This window comes from Balaenoptera physalus (genome assembly GCF_965194825.1).
Source record: "Balaenoptera physalus genome assembly, chromosome: 19".
Taxonomy (NCBI): domain Eukaryota; kingdom Metazoa; phylum Chordata; class Mammalia; order Artiodactyla; family Balaenopteridae; genus Balaenoptera; species Balaenoptera physalus.
In genome coordinates this window covers 50,146,323-50,160,409 of record NC_138900.1, presented here as the reverse complement: position 1 = coordinate 50,160,409, position 14,087 = coordinate 50,146,323, and the positions used below count along the sequence as shown (strand labels likewise).

At 45.5% G+C, this 14,087-nt stretch overlaps 1 long non-coding RNA gene across 1 annotated transcript; it reads left to right on the top strand.

Annotated features, from left to right (window-relative positions):
- Positions 1-2,118: 2,118 nt before the first annotated feature.
- On the top strand, positions 2,119-2,780 carry LOC309648058. The gene is made up of 2 exons (XR_014256452.1): positions 2,119-2,181; positions 2,439-2,780. It is a non-coding gene; the product is annotated as an uncharacterized lncRNA (long non-coding RNA).
- The last annotated feature ends 11,307 nt before the right edge of the window (positions 2,781-14,087 follow it).

The window sequence follows — 14,087 nt, the reverse complement described above, 5'->3', positions numbered from 1 at the left end:
TGATTTTCAACGCTTGATTTGGATACTTTGAGTATGTCGGCTATCTCCTGCATGGTATAATGTTGATTGTTCTCAATTAATGTCTCGATTTGATCGCTATCAACTTCAACTGGTCTTCCCAACCATGGAGCATGGTCCAGCGAGAAATCTCCAGCACGAAACTTCAAAAACCACTTCTGACACGTTCGATCAGTCACAGCACCTTCTCCATACACTGCACAAATCTTTTTTTGTGTTTCAGTTGCGTTTCTACCTTTCTTGAAATAATAAAGCATAATATGCCGAAAATGTTGCTTTTTTCTTCCATCTTCAATATTAAAATGGCTACACAAAAATTCACCAATTTTGATAAGTTTTTTTAAAATGCTGCCACAGTATAATCTAACAAAATTGTTTTGAATGAAGTTAAAGACAACTAAGCCCTACTAGAGTCATCTTACTGAAAAAACCAAACGAACTTTTTGGCCAAACTTTTTTTACTTTCCCATCACATTTTAAGATTCCCATGAGGAAGGAATCAATTACTGGTATTTGTAGACAATGGGCAGAAAAGATGGCTTCAGTCGATCTGAGTTACTCCAGTTTTCTCCATCTTCTGCTACTCTGCGGCCCCTTCTACCCTTCCTCCTCCTACTGCTGTGGCACCCCATCTTCCCCAAAGCCCCTTCCTTTATAGCTCTACTTGAGGTCTCCCTCTGTACTGGATTCCCCTCCCACCGGCCCCCATCTTCTCCACCCTCTCCCCGACCCCCTCCCCTCCCTTCAATTTCAACTACAAACACTTCCTATTTCTAGCCCCGCCCACTTTCTGGGACTTCTCCATCCACTTCCCCTCTCCCCTCCCCACAAACTACCCCCAGACTATCTCTAGGACCGCTCACCAAGCTGTTTTACCCTTTCTCCTACCTCCCAAGGAAACTACTCTTTAAACTGCCTTCCTCCACCTCCCAACCCCCAGAATACTCTTTCCAAACTGTTCATCCTCCTCCCAAAGATTAGTCTTTAAACGTTATTCCTCTACCACCCTCATTTTCCAAATCGTTCCCTATTTCCCCCCCTCAATTCTTAAGTACTTCTCTCCTCCAGGACCTGACTCCACTCCACTCTTCTCTCATCTCTCACTCCGCCCACAAATGAAGCTGGATCACTCTCCAGACTGTCTCTTCCTTCCAACCACCCTCCCAATTACCGCTCCCAGCAGCCTCTCCCCCACGACTTAAAATGTCCCCTCGAAGGAACCTCACAGTCCTATCCCCCGCTAAGTCCCATTTCTGATGTTCCCACTACTTCCTGGGTTCCAGTTCTACCCAACTCTCGAAAGCATCCCGTGCTGGGTTCCCTCCCCACCCAGGTAAGAGCCCCTTTCCGTACATACCTCGAGGTTCCGGCCCGCGCCGCCCCCTTCTTCGTCCTCCGCCCACGCTTGGCCACTCCTTCCGCCTTTCTCCCGCTCTGGCCTGCTCACTCGCTTCCTCCCCTCCACCTTCTGACTCCACGTTGCTCCCTTCTCCAAATTCCCGGCCCTCCTACCAGGGGGCCCCTCTGGGTCGCCCCCACCTCTGCACGGCCCTCCCCACTCCCCTCCCCCTTCCCGGCCTCCCCTCCCTCGCCCGCCTCTCCCCGGCTCCCCGCCCCTCGGCTCGCCATTCTTCTTCTCGAGCCGCGTGCCCCGCCCGGCCCCAGCTCCCTAGTTTCCCGCTCCCTCGCACCCTCGTACCCATTCCCGGCTCGGCCCTCGCTCCCCGCGGCCTGACCTGCAATGGCGGCCAACAAGCACGGCGCCGCGCAGCAATGGGCGACAACCGAACCTCCCGCCGCCGTCGCCGCTCCCGCCAGCACTTCCCGGGCAGAGCACGGGCGCACGTGGGGCCGGGGCGGAGAAAGGCGAGCGCCGAGAGTGGCGAGCCGGAGAAGGGGCGTGGGGAGCGGGGATGGATTGGGGGGTAGGGGAGTTCGAGTGGCGGCCTGCTCTAGGTCGGCGACCGCCGATTCCCATGTGCTGAGGCCGGTGGGGGCTACTCCGGAGATCCCCGGAGAGGGAAGGGGCGATGGAGCCCTCGTGCACGCCTTGGACGCACTCTTAGCCCGGCCCCACCAAACGCGCCCGCTCTGCGGGCAGGTTCCTCACCTTGAAAGGAGCCGAGTAAGGGGCGACCGCAATGAGAAGCCCAGGCACCACAAGTAAGAGTAGCCCCTGCTCACCGCAACTAGAGAAAGCCCACACACAGCAACAAAGACCCAACACAGCCCCCCCCCCACCCCCTGCCAAAAAAAGAAGGCAGTAGGGAGGCCAGTGTGACCCGAGTGGAGTAGACAAAGGGCAGAGTGGTGGCAAGTGATTAAAGGAGTGAAGTGAGGATTAAAGTAGATAATGAATGTTAAGCTTTTTGAACCTAGTAGTTGCTCAAAAAATTAAAGCTTTTTTTTTTTTCTTTAAGAAACTACATTTCGGGCTTCCCTGGTGGCGCAGTGGATAAGAATTGCCTGCCAATGCAGGGGACACAGGTTCCATCCCTGGTCCGGGAAGATCCCACATGCTCCGCCAAGCAACTAAGCCCATGCGCCACAGCTACTGAGCCTGCGCTCTAGAGCCCGTGAGCCACAACTACTGAAGCCCATGCACCTAGAGCCCATGCTCCGCAACAAGAGAAGCCACCGCAATAAGGAGCCCACGCACCGCAATGAAGAGTAGCCCCCGCTCGCTGCAAATAGAGAAAGCCCTCAGGCAGCAACAAAGACCCAACACAGCCAATAAATAAATAAATAAATAAACATTTTTTTACAACCTACATTTTGTTTTTTAAAAATTTGTGAAATAATGTCAGGTGTACACACAAAAAGGGAAAACAACATAATGAACATCCGTTTAACCATGACCTACTCTAATAAATAAAACTCATCAGCTATGGCTGAAGCTTCCTATGCACCTGACCCTATCCCCACCCTCTGCCCCAAACATCACTCACTGAATATAGTGCTGATCATTCCTGTACACAGCTTTATATATTTACTCCATATGCATGTATACATAAACAATCTCTAGTACTGTTTTTCAGGTTTTAAATATATATATGTATATATACACATATATATGCATGTATATATACACATATATATGCATATATCTGGTAAAGGATTAATATCCAGTATAGAGAACTCCTAAAACTCAGTAACAAAACAACAAACAACCTGATTCAAAAATGGGCAAAAGATTTGAATAGACATTTTCCCAAAGAAGTCATATGAACGGCCAATAAGCACATGAAAAGATACTCAACATTACTGATCAATAGGGAAATGTAAACCAAAACTACAAGATACAACCTCACGGCCATTAGGATGGCTACTATCCAAAAGCCAGAAAACAGGGACTTCCCTGGTGGCGCAGTGGTTAAGAATTCGCCTGCCAATGCAGGGGACACAGGTTCGATCCCTGGTTGGGAAAATCCCACAAGCCACAGAGCAACTAAGCCCGTGCGCCACAACTACTGAGCCTGAGCTCTAGAGCCGGCGCGCCTAGAGCCTGTGCTCTGCAACGAGAAGCCACCGCAACGAGAAGCCTGCGCACCGCAACGAGAAGCCCGCGCACCGCAACAGAGCATCCAAGAACCAATGCAGCCAAAAAAAAATTAAATAAATTTATTTAAAAAAAAACAAAAGAAAACCAGAAAACAACAAGTGTTGACAAGGATGTGGAGAAACTGGAGCCCTTGTGCACTGTTGGTAGGAATGTAAAATGGTTCAGTCGCTGTAGAAAGCAGTATGGAAGTTCCTCAAAAAATTAAAAATAGAATTACCATATGAGCCAGCAATTCTATATCCAAAAGAATTAAAAGCAGGGTCTTGAAGAGACATTTGTACACCCATGTTCATAGTAGCATTATTCACAATAGCTAAAACATGGGAGCAACCCAAGTGTCTGACTGATGAATAGATTACCGAAAAGTGGTGTATATTGGGTTGGCCAAAAAGTTCCTTTGGGTTTTTCTGTATGGTGTTACAGAAAAACCCGAAAGAAACTTTTTGACCAACCCAATACACTCCACGGAATATTATTTGGCCTTAAAAAGGAAGGAAGGGGCTTCCCTGGTGGTGCAGTGGTTGAGAATCTGCCTGCCAATGCAGGGGACACGGGTTCGAGCCCTGGTCTGGGAAGATCCCACATGCCGCAGAGCAACTGGGCCCGTGAGCCACAACTGCTGAGCCTGCGCGTCTGGAGCTTGTGCTCCGCAACAAGAGAGGCCGCGATAGTGAGAGGCCCGCGCACCGCGATGAAGAGTGGCCCCCACTTGCCGCAACTAGAGAAAGCCCTCGCACAGAAACGAAGACCCAACACAGCCATAAATTTAAAAATCAATTAATTAATTAATTAAAAAAGACAGGGTAAATGCTTAAACCTTTCCCTTTAAAAAAAAAAAGGAAGGAAATTCTGTAATATGCTATAACATGGATAAAACTTGAAGACATTATGCTAAGTGAAATAAGCAACTCACAAAAAGAAAAATACTGTATGATTCCACTTATATGAGGGATTTAGAGTAGTCAACATCATAAAGACAGAAAGTATAATGGTGGTATAATTGACAAGGGCTGGAGAGAGGGGGAAATGGGGAATTAATGTTTAAAGAGTATTGTTTATGACAGGAAACTGTCACATGTAGCCCAGTGATCAAACTTAGTGTCACTAATATAGTCCAGGCCTTCGTGATGGGCCTCCTGATATGATGTAATGGGAAAAAGATAACATGGCCTATGCAGTATTTACACAAAAGTGACTTTCTTGCATCTAATCACAAAGAATAGCCGACAGATTCAGATTGTAGAATCTTCTACAAGACAACTTCACTGGACTCTTCAAAAAATGTCATGAAAGAAAAAATGAGGTGACCATTGATCAGGTCCTGGATCACAAACAAAACAAATTTACAGCTATACAGGACAAAACTGGAATAATTGGGGAAATTTAAATATGGAACTGTATATCATTTAATTGTATTTAGTTATATCCATGCCGAGCGTCTTAGGTGTGATAATGGTATTGTGGCTGCGTGTGAGAATGTCCTTGATTTTAGGAGATGCAGGGTGAAGTATTTTAGGTGTAAAGTGTCAGGATATCTGCAGGTAGGTCTAAAACGGTTCAGCCAAAACAAAATAAAATAATATGTGTGTGTAAATAACCTGGCAAATTGGATCGACAGTGAATCCAGATGAAAGATATATGAATGTTTGTTGATTGTACAGTTTTGAAAACGTTTCTGTTGGTTTGAAATTTTTTTAAAGAAAAAGTTGTGGGGAAAAAACCCATTTTGCCCACGGAGGTACTGAGCCCCTCCTGCATTATTTATGACAGAGTTGCCTGGGATTTGCAGGTCTCACCACAGCCGACGCTCACGCTGATCGGCCCTATTGCCAGGTGTTCCAGATCTCTTCCCCTCAGGTGCATCCCTTGTGGATGGAGTATATCGTTACTTAGATGCTGCGAAAATTCCAGCATCCTTTAAAGGCGGGAAGGGAAAGAAGAAAGAGAAGGAGAGGAAGCAGGCAACAGGATCACCTGGTGCAAGTTGTGTGGCCTCCCGGGCACCCCTTGCGGTGTGGCACCGCCCCCTCGTGGCCACCGGCATGCACGCGTTGTCCGGGCCGGGAGACGGGCAGGACCCTGCAGCACTCGCTCCCACCAGGACGCGCTCGGGGAGAGTTCCCCGCAAGGGCAGCACCCCCACAATCCCAGCTTGTTCACCTTGGGACCAAACATTTTAAAGAACACCAACTACGAGCGGGCATGGAGCAAAGTCCTTTACAGACATTAACTCAATCCTAGCATAAGTCCCAACAGGTGGGACAATGGTAGCCCCATTTAAAAGATGTTTGCGCCAGGTCACTCAGAGAGCAAGAAGTATTGACCGTTTTTAGCCGTATAAAACATATTTCTGTCTCCATTCCTGAAAGATTTTGCTATATACAGACTTCTAGGTTGACAGATATTTTAAGCACAATGAAGATTCCATTCCCCATTCCTATGGCTTCCACAGATTCTATTGGGAAGTTAGATGTTACTTCTTGAAGTTAATTGATCTTTTTCTCTAATTGCTTTTAAGATTTTATTTACCTTTTATATTCTATTGTTTCACCATGATGTATCTGTTGTGGACTTATTTTTATTTATGAAACTCCTCGAGTTTCATTGGGCTTCTTGAATCTGTAGCTTGGTATGTCTTTCATATAGCTTGTTCTGTATTTTCCTTCTGGGACTCTGATTAAATTTATGTTGGGCTTTCTACCCAATGGCTTAAGGTGTTTTACTTTGTTTTCTGTACTTTCCATCTCATTGTCTCTGTGCAATAATAGTTTCTGGACAATTTCTTCTCACCGATATTCCAGTTCATTCTCTCTTCTTTTATGTTTAATTTGCTGTCACATAGCTGTTGGTTTTTTTAATTAGCTTTTTTTTAAAAAAACATTCTATTTGGTTATTTTTTTCTAAACTGCTAGGTCAATTTTTAAAGCTTGTTTTTGTAGATATTTTCAACCTTGTCTTTTATCTCTTTAAAAATACTAAGAATTGCTATTTTATACTTTCTCTGATAATTCCAATATCTGAAGTGTTTGTGTCCGTGTTTGTTGTCTATTAATTCTGCATGTTCTTTCACGATTTCTTATGTCCTTGTGTATCTGGTTATCTTTGAGAATGTGCTGGAAGTTACTAAAAAAGAAGTGTGTGTGTGAATACTTTGATGTCTAAGATGATAATACCTTTCTCTAAGGATCATTTTCATTTGCTTTTGTCAGACACCCGGGCACACCACTAGGTCAATGTTATAGAGTTTGAAGGCTGAGGATCTCTACACCTCCAAGACAACCTGAATTTGGGAGACATGTCTATGCCAGGGCTTATCTCCAGTTTAACATTTTCTTGAGGGTGTCTTCATTTGGGGTCCCAGTTCAAATGTGGGGTGATTATTCAGACTCCCAGCTTTCAACACTTATACATTTGTACCCCTTATACTGCAAGTCCACCAACTTTACTGCTGGCTTTCCCAGGTGTCTCTTTCTACCAGCAAATGCCTTCAGGCAAAAGCAGCTTTGAGTCTTGGGATTATGACTTAGTCTCTTGCTTCTCCTAGAGTCTGATCCCTAATTCTTCACTTTCCTGTTAGCTCTTTGCAATGCTTTTCTTTTTTCAACGTTTCATCCAGCTTAAGTTATTTTCCATGGAAGAGTTGGTCCTAATTACCTAGACTACCATTACCATGAGTGTAACCCTTCACTCAAGGCTTCATTATTCTCCCTCCAGCCTAGCTGCACAGGACGCTTCCTGTCCCGGGGAAGAGAGCAGACGGGAGGAGAGAGGAAGAGGAGATGGTGTTTTTGGTTTTATGACCGTGTTTCGGGGGAGTAGAAACTTACAGCCCCTCAGGAAAAGCCACACTTTTTTTCAGAGAGGGGAGCTATTGTTACCTTAAGTTTCTCCACTTACCTAGACTACCTCATATGATTCAACGTCTCCCCAAATTGTCCAGCAGATCACGTGATAGGAGATAGCAGTTTCCGGCCACTAGGCAGAGCCGGGGTGGGGGAGAGAGCGCAAGGTCCCGGCCTTGCGTGTTCTAGCCATGGGGAGTGGGTGGTTGGTGGCGGCCACGAGAGGAGCGTAGCCTGGCCCCGGGAGCAGGGCGCAGGGCAAATACCTGGCGCGCGCTCAAGCTCTTGCCTTCTCTGCACTTTCTCAAGAGGGAGCGAACACCAAGCGGGACGCATTCGCCTCTGCGCAGATCTAAAATGACCATGCCACGCGCCAGGGCCACGTTCCTCTCCCACGAGCGCCCCGGTCGGTGGCGGAATACGTCAAACCAGGAGCCGAGGCGCACCACCGCCAAGGCTTTCGGGAAATGTAGTCTCTAGCCGCGCAGCGCCTGGAGACCTGGGAGGCTGCTCCCTTTGCAAGCGGGTGGCCCGCACTAGGTGGACTATACTCCCTACCCAGCGCTCCTACAGTGTTGGGGGACTTAAGTGGGCTTCCTTTTTTTTTTTTTTTTTTTTTTTTTTTGGCCCAGAGGCATGCGGGATCTTAGTTCTCCCACCAGGGATGGAACCCCTGTCCCCTGCAGTGGAAGCGTGGAGTCTTAACCACTGGACCCACAGGGAAGTCCAAGTGGGCTTCCTTTGACACCTCTTTAAAAGGCACACCCAGATCTTCCTATTAAGTCTAAATTTGGTGGTATAAACCTAATCTGTCTGGTGTCACCATTTTTTTTTTTTTTTTTTTTTTTTTTTTTTTTTTTTAGAATTTTTTTTTTTTTATAGATATTTCTTTTTTTTTTTTTTTTTAAATTTTATTTATTTATTTATTTTTATTTATGGCTGTGTTGGGTCTTCGTTTCTGTGCGAGGGCTTTCTCTAGTTGTGGCAAGCGGGGGCCACTCTTCATCGCGGTGCGCGGGCCTCTCACTATCGCGGCCTCTCTTGTTGCGGAGCACAGGCTCCAGACGCGCAGGCTCAGTAATTGTGGCTCACGGGGTCAGTTGCTCCGTGGCATGTGGGATCTTCCCAGACCAGGGCTCGAACCCGTGTCCCCTGCATTGGCAGGCAGATTCTCAACCACTGCGCCACCAGGGAAGCCCTGGTGTCACCATTTTAAACGGCTTTCTCGCCCTCGCCAGGCTATCAAATCCCCCTTAGGAGCTCATAACCTGAGAAAAAGCAATTTTGTGCTTACTTACAGTTATTAAAACTTAGTCTAGACCAGTTCAAAACTCCAAATTCATACCTGATTCTTAGATGCCCGCATGCCCAGCCCGCACGGGTCGGGCGAGGGCTAAGAAGGAAGGTGCCGGTCCACTGTGTTAGTCCTGTTGGGCCCAGGGCCGATGGCCTGCCCCAACAGGTGGCCTCCTCACAGGGAGATGCGCACCGGTCTGTGGGCTGCGTGCAGCTTCACCCCAGCCCACTATATTCATTCAGAGAGGGGTAGCCTAGTTCTGTCCTCACCTCCAACCCCTCTCCAGGTGGGTCACCCGCTAGTTTGGTGGGGCAGCCCCTGGGACACAAAGCCATTGCTCCTGCCCACCCTCTGACTTCTTTCCTCCAGGGAGCTCAGGCATAGGATAAACATATCTCCCAGTTTGCGAGCGCAGTCCCAGCTTCCCGTCTGGTTAGCTCCCCCTTGAGAATGAGCTCAATGGTCCTGGTTTAGCTGATCAGTAACACATATGGTCACCCCACCCAGGATCCACTGAAATCCTGTCTTGTGATCTCTGACGGCAAAGAAATTGGAGAGAGTGGGCCTGTCCTTTTTTTCCAAGGCACAGCACAAAGGTGGATGCTCAGAGGCCTTCACATTCTGCTGGTGGGGTTACTCCAGCAGAACACCCCTCCACTCAGAAATCTCCAGACAGTTGCAGGCACCTGTCTGTTACATTCCTCCCCACCTCCTTACCACCGAATACACACTCTTCAGGTGCACGTGCAAGCTCTCCTAAGAACTCGGGGTAGTAGCCCTGAAGTGGGCTTGTGGTTTTACTGGAGATAAAGACAGAAAGCTCCAGTGATGTCAGATACCCCCAATATCTCCAGTCATTCTCCTGGTGCCTGATTCCCCCAGCCCTGTGGGGAGGGCCAGGGGCCTCACCCTAACACAAGGATCCTCTCCTCTGGATCTGACCCTGTTGCGTGGTTATATGTCAGTGGGGGCCTAGGAATGAGAGGTTGTGAATCTCTCACTTCCTAGTGAATCCTGTGGGAGCATGTGCCCAGTTCTTGTGGTACCCTTTAGAATGTAGGGGAACAAGACTTTTTTCATCTTTTCAGGCTTTATCAGCAATTCTAAGCCAACAGAAAAGTCCATGCCAAAACTCTGTGACAACTCTTAACTTCTGAAAATGAGTATTAAAATTCAAGAACAATTGGTAATTGCTAGTTTCTTAATGCACATGGTAAAACAAAAACCCCATTAATTACTACAACTAATACTTATCTGGTCATAGCATAATAAAATACCATCTTTATATCAGGTCCAAATTTCTTGGCTCCTTTATCCATTAAAATGTTTGTCAAAAAAAAATAAGTGTTTTTCCAAACTTACAGGGCTTTCACTACAATTTGCTAGCAAAAATTGGTTCTTTCCTTCCACCAACTCCTGCCAATAATCACCTGCCAATGTTGCTTATCTACAGGAAGCCCTCTGTGCCCCTGCCCTCCCCTTCTTTTTAATTATTCCCTCAAATGGCATTTCTAGAGAGTGGGAACTACTTTGATTCTGACAGTACCGAGACTGACCCTTTCTTGGGCTTGGATCAGACTTCTCACCCTTGGGAGCATGAATGCCCATCATTCCTTCTCCTAAATCCTTCAGACATGCTGGATGTACAGGTCAGACAGGCTCATGGTACCGAGGGGGACCAAGGAGGTGGCTTTGTGTGAGAAGGGACCAGGTAAGAGCAGGGAGGCAGACTAACTGTAAGAGTTTAACATTCACAGAGACACATACAACAAATATTCATCAGCCTCTTTTAACAAATATTAATATTTTGACAGATTTGTTTTATTAAAAAAATTTGTCTTCTTTTATCCCTTCCCAACCCTTTCCCCTCTAGCTACTGAGGAAACCACCACTCTGAAGCTGGTATTTTAATACTTTCCTACTTTTACTTCATATGAGTTGATAAAAAAAAATAGGTGATATGGATTTTTTAAAGTTTTATCACACTGTATGTAATCCCTCTGCAACTTTATTTTCAATTGTTTTCAATGTTAGCCTTGTTAGTACATGTACACTCAGTTCAACCATTCATTAAACATTTGAGTATCTCCTGTACTGGGTACAGGGCACTAAACAAGATACGTAAGTTGTTGTTCTCAATCATCAAGCTGCTCACTTTCTATTTTTATACTTTCCTGTAAATATGTTATGCTTGAATAAAATTTACACCCCCCAAAATCTCTACTCTCACAGAGCTTACCTTCTTGAGAAGGACATATAATAAACAAGTAAATGTCAGGCGGTGGTAGGTATTATGGAGAAAATGAAGCTGGGAAGGGAGGTGGAGCATGCCATGCTGGGGGACTGCTTTTTTTTGGCCACGCCACGCGGCTTCTGGGATCTTAGTTCCCTGACCAGGGATTGAACCCGCGTCCTTGGCAGTGAAAATCCTGAGTCCTAACCACTGAACCACCAGGGAATTCCCGGGGATTGCTATTTCAATAGGATAGTCAAAGAAGGGTTCACTGAACAAAGATCTGCAGGAGGTGAGGAACCAAACCAGGTGGTATCTAGAGGAAGAGGATTCCAGGAAGAGTCAATAGCAAATGCAAAGCCTCTGAAGTGGAAGCTTGCCGTGGGTGTTTAAGTTACTGCAGAGTTTGGTGGAGCCGGAGTACAGTGATCAAGAAAGAAGACGAGTGGTGAGTCAGATAATACAGGAGGGTGGCAGGTGGTGGCAATACTGCGTAGTGCTTTTACTTTAGTCTTTATTCATGAAGTGGAGAGTTATTTGAGGGCTTTGAGAAGATGAGTGACGCAATCTTAGACTTTTACAGTGTCACTCTGGCTGCTGAACTTCGAACATAGAGAGGCACTGGTGGAAGCAGGGAAACCAACTAGGAGGCTATTTATTGCAAATATCTGGACCGTAGATGATGATGGTGACTTGGGCTAGGATGGTAGAGGCAACAAGAAATGGCCATCCACATATATCCTGCAAGTTGGCAGACAGAACTTACTGAACCTTGGACGTGGGGTGTGAAAGAAAGGAATCAAGAATGGTTCCCCAGTTTGGGGCTTGAGCAACTGGAAGGATGGGGTTGCCTTTTCCCAGATGGGAGGGCTGAGGTAGGAACATGCTCATGATGAGGGTGGGAAGGGGAAATCATGAGTTAGTTCATCTTTGGACATATTAAATTTGAGATGTCTGTTAGAAATCCAAGTGGAGGTGTCAAGTAGGCAGTTGGTTATGAGTATGGAATCTTGGGCTGGAGATAAAATTTTCAAGCAGGTATTTAAAGTCTTGCAAGTAGATGAGAGCCCCAGTGAGGGTGACTGTAGAAAAAGAAAAGAGGTCCAAAGATGGAGCCCTAGAAGAACTCCTATGTCTAGAGCAAGGGAAGATATAGAACTTGGGAGAAGTAGCTGTCAATAAAGTATAAGGAAATCTAGGTGTGATAACCTGGAAGCCAAGGGTGAGGAAGTGATCAACTGTACCAAATAATGCTGACAGGTCAAGTAAAAGGACTGAAAAAATACGACTGGATTTAGCCACATGGAGTCCATCAGTGACCTCTGACAAAAGCAGAAACAAAGACCTAATTGGAAGGGGTGCAAGAGAGACTGGAAGGAGAGGAATTGCAGACAATGAGTATTAGACACCTCTATTGAGGAATATTCCTATTAAGTAGGAAATGAAGTGGCAGGTGGAGGGGGATGCAGTGTGTGTGTGTGTGTGTGTGTGTGTATAATATTTACATATATTTACAAATATAGATTTAAGATGAGAAAAATCACGTTATTATGCTGACAGGAAAAATTCAGTAGACAAGAAAAAAAAGATGCAGGAAAGAGGACAACTGTAGGAATGATGTTCTAGTTTATGAACAGGATCTAATACACCAGAGAGAAGCTGGTCTTAGATAAGAGAACAAAGTGTCAACCACAGTAGCAGGAAAGAAAGGAAGAGCACAGGGACAAGATGCACGTAGGTGAGTAGTTACCTTCTGACTGCTTTTATTTTTCTGTTAACTAGGAAACAAGGTCACCAGCTGAATGAGGACTGGGGCGAAGTGCTGGAGGTTGAGAAGCCAGAAGCTCTAAAACAGTACCTTAGGAGACTGGGACAATGGCTGGACTAGGGAAACAAATGCCTGAGGGTAGCAGTCAGGGATTTAAAGTGGGACTCGTCACTGTGGCTCTGTTTCCTGCAGCCACATTTAGCTGCATGCGTACAGGAGCAGAATAGGAGAGTTAGAATGTTTTTTGGGGGTTTTGTTTTGTTTCCAGATGCTCTGGTTCCTTTACTGAAGTACTGTATTACATTAAGAATATGCCACGGTTTATTAACCCATTCACTTACTGTCAGACATTTGTGTTGTGTCCATATATTTACTATTTCAAACACTGCTGCAATAATCATCCTTGTACATGTCTTTGTGCTCACATGGGAGTACTTCTACTCTACCACATAGATCTAGAAGTGGAATCAATGGGTCATCAAGTATGCTTAACTTCAACTTTACTGGATATTACCAAATTACTCCCCAAATGATTATACTAATTAACCCTCTCACTAGCAATGTATAAAAGTTCTCATTTTCCCCCTACCAGACTTCTAAATTTTTTGCCAGCCTAATGGATATGAAATAGTATCTCACTGTTTTCTTTTGCAGTATTCTGATTTCAAGGTTGAGCATCTTTTCATTTTGAAAAGCCAGTCTTCTTTCTCTATCAACACATCTCCACTATACTGCTAACAAGACTATATTAAGTACCTATTGTATGCCTGGCATTGTGATAATCAAGGGAACAAAAAAAAAGTTAGCAAAACAGATGTGGACTCTGCCTTCCTGGTACTCACAATCTACTGTGGCGTGGGGAGAAAACCAAATAATCAAAAATACAAATTGTGGTAAGGTGAAGGACATTAACAATGATCCATGAAAATTTAGAAGGAGACCAATTTAGCCAGGCAGTCATTAAAACCTCCCCTGATGTGACATTTGCATTTTTAACAGATAGGAATTAACTAGTTCAGTATTTATAAAAGCCCACTGTAGCTATAAAGAACCGAGCACCACCAGCATCAATATGCCTAATAACTGCAGAATTGTTTTATCATCCATGCTGGCACAGAGAAGTGCTAGATGCTCTGGCAGACATAATGCCTGCCCTGGGGCCCTTCCCCACACACACCCAGGCACCAGGAGTAGGAGACTGGTTTTCTCTTGCTTCCCTTTTGCAATTTTGAAGCTATTACTCCTACATTATTATAACTAGTTTATTCTTGCATGAATCTCACACCTGGTTATACTTACCTATACATGCTGACCCAGTAATCCCATTTTTGGATATTTATCTCACTCTGGATATTTTAAGAAAAAAT